This window comes from Myotis lucifugus, unplaced genomic scaffold (genome assembly GCF_000147115.1).
Source record: "Myotis lucifugus unplaced genomic scaffold, Myoluc2.0 scaffold_454, whole genome shotgun sequence".
Classification (NCBI taxonomy): domain Eukaryota; kingdom Metazoa; phylum Chordata; class Mammalia; order Chiroptera; family Vespertilionidae; genus Myotis; species Myotis lucifugus.
Window position 1 is genome coordinate 585,654 of NW_005871502.1, and position 6,513 is coordinate 592,166.

At 50.0% G+C, this 6,513-nt stretch overlaps 1 pseudogene; it reads right to left on the reverse strand.

Moving 5' to 3' along the window:
• Window positions 1-943: 943 nt before the first annotated feature.
• LOC111823303 lies at window positions 944-1,170 on the reverse strand (annotated as a pseudogene).
• Between the last annotated feature and the right edge of the window lie 5,343 nt (window positions 1,171-6,513).

Consider the following 6,513-nt stretch of genomic DNA (forward strand, 5'->3'; position numbering starts at 1 on the left):
AGACACTGGGGGGTAAGGGAGGGCAGGGGCTTGTCAAGGGTGGGGGGGGAAAAAAAAGGACACTTATGTAATACCCTTTGTAATACTTTTAGCGAAAAATAAAAAAAAAAAATTAAAAAAAAAAAGAAAAAAGAGATAAAGGAAGACATAAACAAATGGAAGAACATACTGTGTTCATGGATTGGTAGAATCAACATTAAAATGTCCATACAAAGCAATCTATAGATTCAATGCAATGCCCATTAAGATATCAACGGCATATTTCACAGACCTAGAACAAACTCTCAAAATTTCATTTGGATCAAAAAAAGACCCTGAATAGCCACAGCAATCCTGAGAGCGAAGAACAAAGTTGGAGGGATCACAATAGCAGATGTCAAGTGATATTACAAAGCCACTGTGCTCCAAACTGTCTGGTACTGGCACAAGAACAGACATATGGACCAATGGAAATGAACAGAGGACCCAGAAATTGAACCAAGCCATTATGCTTAATTAATATTTGATAAAGGAGGCGTGAGCATACGATAGAGTTAAGATAGTCTCTCCAATAAATGGTGTTGGGAAAACTGCCAAAAAAAATGAAACTAGACCATCAACATACACCACACACAAAAATAAAGTCAAATGGATAAAGGACTTAAATTTAAGACAGGAAACCATAAAAATCTAAGTCGGAATCCACAGGGAGCAAAATATCAGACCTACGTCAAACAATACCTTTACCAATACAGCTCCTTGGGAAATGCAAACTAAGGAGAAAATAAACAAATGGGACTACATCCAAATAAAAAGCTTCTGCACAGCAAAAGAAACCATCAATAAAACAACAAGAAAGCCAACTGCATGGGAGGACATATTTGCTAATGTTATCTTTGATAAAGTTTGTTTTGTTTTTGCAACAGAGGTCAGCTTTTATTGTATGTGTTACAAAAGAGCTAGTTTAGTGAAAAAGACCAAAGCCCATGTCATCATCAGACTCCTCGATTCTTCTTTCTTTGCTTCCACTGTCTTCTCCTCAGCTTTGCAAACAAGCCTGGCCAGAAAGCTTCAACATTTACACCAGCTGCTGTAATGAGGGCCATTGATCTTATCCTCAGTCACCGACACTTCATCCGTGTGCAGGATCAGGGCTGAGTAGAGGCAGGCGAGCTCTGAGACTGTGGCCATCGTGAGGGTGAGTGCTTGGCCAGCGCTGCCTGGAGCGGGGCAGTCGCTGGATAAAGTGAGGGCCGCACCCCAACTCGGCCTTAGCTTCCTCAGAAGAACCAAGCACCTTACTGGCAGCTTGGGAAAGGGGCTTTGGTAAGGGTTTAATCTCCAAAATTTACAGGGAACTCATACAACTTAAGGAAAAGAAGATAAACAATCCAATCAAGAAACGGGCAAAGGACCTACATAGACACTTTTCGAAAGAGAAAATACAGAAGTCCAGGAGACAAAGGAAAAATGCTCAAAGTCACTAATCATCCAAGAAATTCAAATCAAAATGACAATGAGGTATCATCTCACACCTGTCAGAATGGCTATGATCAACAATCAATAAAAGACAAGTGCTGGCGAGGATGCTGAGAAAAAGGACCCCTCTTGCACTGCTGGTGGGAGTGCAGACAGTTGCAGTCACTGTGGAAAACAGTACGGAATTTCCTCAAAAAATTAAAAATGGAACTCTCATTTGACCCAGTAATTCCACTTCTAGGAATATATCCCAAGACATCACAAACACCAATCCGAAGAGATATATGCACCCCTATGTTCATAATAGCACCATTTACCTATGTTACCACAGCTAACATTTGGAAACAACCTAAGTGCCCATCAGCAGATGCGTGGATTGAAAAACTGTAGTATATCTACACAATTCAATACGACGCTGCTGTAAAAAAGAAGGAAATCTTACCATTTGCAACAGCATGGATGGACCTGGAGAGCATTATGCTAAGCGAAATAAGCCAATCGGAGAAAGATAAATATCACATGATCTCACTCATTTGTGGAATATAATGAACAACATAAACTGATGAACAACCATAGATCCAGAGATAAAAAGTATTTTAGAATATAATAGAAGTAATCCTGTTATTTGCAGGTTTTTAATATTTCCTACAACTTTTGTGATATTACACTCTGTAGTATGGCTGTGGTAATATTATTATATTTAAATTGTTATTCTTGAAATATTAATGTTTATTTCATGTAACATTTTTTAAAAAGAAAAAAAAAGAGCCCCCTGGCCAGAACCAGCTCCCTATGCCCACCCTTCTCATGTTGCAGTACAACCAGGTCCCAAGAGGGGGCAGGAAACAGGGAAAGACAGGGCTCTGACCCAGGCTAGGCTCTGGGCTCCAGACAAGGGGGATATGCACCACTATGACGGGCACGTCTCCCCAGCTCCCAGGGGCAGCTGTGCTGAGATTTAGGGCTCAGTTCGGGGGCTCTCTGTTCCAAAAGGCCAATCCTGGTCACCCCAACTCCAGCCCCAGGTCACCCACCTCCAGATCATCCTCCATCCTAGCGTCCAGCATCTTCAGATCAGTCAGAAATTTTCTGAGGAAGAGAACACACTGGGCAAACAGGGTGAGGGTGGGATGAGCCCCTGCTCTCAGGTGCCCCACAGACCCTCCCCCGAAAGCCTCCCACCCTCAGCCTCCTGGCCACCCCAGGTTCCCACGTGGAGCAGCCCAGGACCCTTAGGGCCTCCACTCAATTACCCCTTCCCTCACTCTCCAGGAACGCCTCTTGATCAGCTTCCAGGACCTCCTTTGGGCAAATCACTGGGTCAGCGGTCCTGGGCCAGACCCACCCCCATGTCCAGCCTGCACTCAGCTCCCCAAGGCTCTCCTCTTGGTCATTTCTAAGGGAGGGTTTCAGGATCTATGTGCACAGGAGTTGGGGCTGGAGGAGGAAGGCCTCCCTCTCTTGACTTGGAGGCCTCCAGCTGGGAGGACAGAGCTCCCTCCTCTGACCCTGGAGGGCCCCCCAGACAGGCTCACTCACCTTCTTCTGCATCCTCTTCTTGGATCCTCAGATGTTCAGCATCCAAGTGACAAACCTGGAGGGCCACTTCTGCCAGGGTGGAGGACAGGGTCATTGAGGTCATGCTCACCTCACCCCATTCTCCTGACCACCTCTGACCTCACACCCTAGCCCTCTCATCCAAGTCAGCTGGTACCAGTGCCACCCGGACTCCAACATGCTCTGATTCTGGATGCCTCCCTGCTACAAGGCTCACTCGGTGTGTGTGACCTTGGGCCTAGACCTGGCCTCACTAACCTGTTCCCTACTCTGGAAAGTGGGAGACCTCCACCGAGCTCATGGGTTCTCCTGAGGACTCAGTGTCATTCCTGTCATCATTGTTCTTACCCTCAGCCCTCCAGGTGGGACAGGGCAGGGAGTTCTGCACAGTCCTGTTCTGTCCCGAACTCATGACCACCCTGTGAGGCCTGCAGCACATGATGGTCACCCCTCCATGTCACTCATGAGGAGACTGACTGGCAGCGAGTACTCTAGGGGCGCAGTGAGAAGTCTCAGGAAGCACACTCCTCTGTCTGGTCCAGCCAGTAGGAACTAAAGCCAAGAGCCCTATTGTCCCCCTGTCCCATGGGAATCCCCTGCGGGGCCCATCCTTGGGGCAGGCAGAGGCGCTCCCCTTGGAGGTGTGGAGAAGACAGAGTGGCAGCAGGGCCTTGGCATCCTGAGAACAGGCTGAGCTGTTTTGGGAAAGAAACCACCCCTTTACCTGACAGCCTGGAAGAAGCTCAGGGCCAGCACAGGGAGGAGCATGGAAGCCAGAGACCCGCTCAATGTGCCAGCTCCTCACCCCATCCTGGAACAGCCCGGCCACCACCCTGTGTGCCATGACCGGGGCCTCCTGCCCCTGAAACTGCCCCCTACCTGCCCATGGACCATACAGATCCCTCTTTCTTATAATCAGGACCGAGAGGGTGAACATTTGCAGAGGATCTTTAAGTGAAAAACTACCAAAGCCACATCCTGTGCAGTCCCCCCTTCCCTCACGCCCTCCTCTCTGCAGACCTCCAGGCTCGCTCTACCTTGATGAGCTGTTCCCTGCTCAGTGAGTTGTCTTCCTTACACAGTTTTTTCAATGTAACTGCGCACCTCCTGAGAGGAGGGAAGGAGGAAAGACATGTTTAGGAACAATGGAGGAGAGGGATGTGGGGACCACACCAGAGACACCTGGACACCTGATAGTCAAGGCCAGTGAAGCACAGAGGCCTTGTTGTTAATACTCCAGGCATCCAAGGCCACCCTCAACAGGGGGGTCTTAATCAGGCTGAGATGCCATAAGCAGGTGCCATCCTACATTATACTGTGCATGTGTGCCCTTCTGTAGCCAAAATGATTGATGTAATTGTTGTCATGAAGCCTTCTTTGTCAATGAAGCAATAGACAGGTTAGTGACCAGCTAGTCTGCTAGAGAGAGCAGCCAGGAAGGGAAAAGTCTAGAGAGCTCAGACAGAGCTGAAAGTAACCCAGTGAAGAAGATGTAAAGCTCAGAGCTCAGGTGTGTTAACCAGCTGGAGTGTGCTGGGCAGGGGAGACAGGAGAAGCTGCTGAGCCAGAGCTCAGATATCGCTTTGATGTAAAGCCGTGATTTGAAAGGCAGCATGAAGCTACTCAGAAAATGTCTGTGGGTGCAGAGACTGATGTGGGAAAGAAATGTATGTACCAGCCGGTGTACAGCTGCCTGATTGGGGCACTGTTATGAAAGACTGTCTTGTCTGATGACTTATGGCCACTGGCTTCTGCAATAAAGACTCATTCTTATGCACCCACAACTTCTCAGGGCTTCTCCTTCTAAGGTCCGGTGTCCTAGGAGGTCCAACCCCAAGCAGAGGGGCTGAGACCCAACACCTGTAACTAGTGAGCAGAGAATAAAGGAGGAACTTGGATTAAGTTCCCAACAGTTTGTGCAGTGGGCGGGGTTTGAGAAGGACCTGCCCTGGCGTGGTCTCGAAGAATGTAGAAGAATATAGGGGCTCAGAACCACTCAGAGCAGCTGTGCTCTTGCTGCTCTGACACTTGGCTTTGCTGGCAGGATCCGGAAGATGTGCAGGTTCCAGCAGGAGCCGGTGCTCCCAACACTAGGTGTCAGGACAGGACTTTGGGAGTAAGTGCCCTGTCTGGAGATCATGTTGACTCCCCACCCCTTGAAGACATGGAACCAGATCCCCAAAGAGCAGCGGAAAGCAGGAGGCTTAGGAGAAACTGAGTTTCTGAAAGCCGGGCTGAGGAAAGACGGAGATGAACCAGCAGCCGCCCTGGTGATGGAGAGCCTCCATCTACCTGCAGCAGGTTGCACGGAGCTTCTGGGAGCTGGTGGAGGCTTGGGAGAGACCTTCCAGAGAAGCAGGAGCAGGCAAAGAAGGTGGAGGGGCCAAATGCCCAAGCTGCCGCCAGGCAATGCAGAGACCCCTCAGCCCCAGCAGAAGCTTTTGCCTGGAGTGAGAGCAGTTGGAGTGGGGAGCGGGAGTGGGTTGGGGTCAGACACCCAGAGCCAAGCAGCAGCAAGAGATGGGAGATAGAGCAGCGACAGTGACAAGCAGGAACAACAAACATTTACCTGACACTGGAGCTGCCCAGCTGCTGCCCAGTTATGAGCGTTTTACAACAAGCAATACAAACTTAGGCCTTGGGTTTGCTGGCTACAGCACTTAAACCAGCAGCCAGTGACTGCTACGAGCCTTCCTGCAGCCCCAGGAATGGAGCAGCGAGCCCTGGATCTGTGAAAGCAGCAGATGGAGCTAGTGAAAGCTCCCTGTTTGCAGATGTGCTGAAAGGGTTCAGGACTACAGCAGCAGCTGCCAGTACCTGCTGCTGGGAGAGGAGGGGCAGATGTCCCTTCCAGTGCACCCCCGGGAGAGGCCTGGTCACTGCTCTGCCACAAAGGGGACAGGCGGGAAGGCTGGGGCCTGATGCCCAGGTTGCAGCCTCCAGCGTGCTTTGCAATATGCAAAGATGTTTCTGGCTGCAGCCCTGGCTGTTTGGGGCTGGCAGCTTAGAGCTAAAGGGCAGCAAGAGACAAGGATGGCAAGGCCCTGTAACTGGTACACAGGGGTCATAGCAGAGGGCGGAGGGAAGACACTCTCCCTGGAAAGGATTTTTAGACTGGCCCGAGGGAGGAGTCTGACTGAGGCACTGGCTGAAACCCAGTTGGGCGTACTGGAGGCTGTAGGATGAACTTGCTAATGTGGACTGCAGTTTGCTGGGCAGATGTGCAAGCCCAGTTGTGTGGGGGTTAAGCTGTCTGTGGCAGCAAACAACTCTCTCCTGCGCCAGAGTGCCTTTTAGGGAGATGGGACAGACTGTTGCGGATAGAGAGGAGAAGGCCCGGGCACCGTGCACAAGCCCTGACTATGGCTTGCAGAGAACTGTGTAATGGACTTGGCTGATGCCTGTGTCTTCATGGACAAGACTCCAGAGAGACAAGGACATTTTTTTCTCTGTGTGGGAAAGTCGACAGTGGACTTCAGTGACTTCCCTGAGATGTGT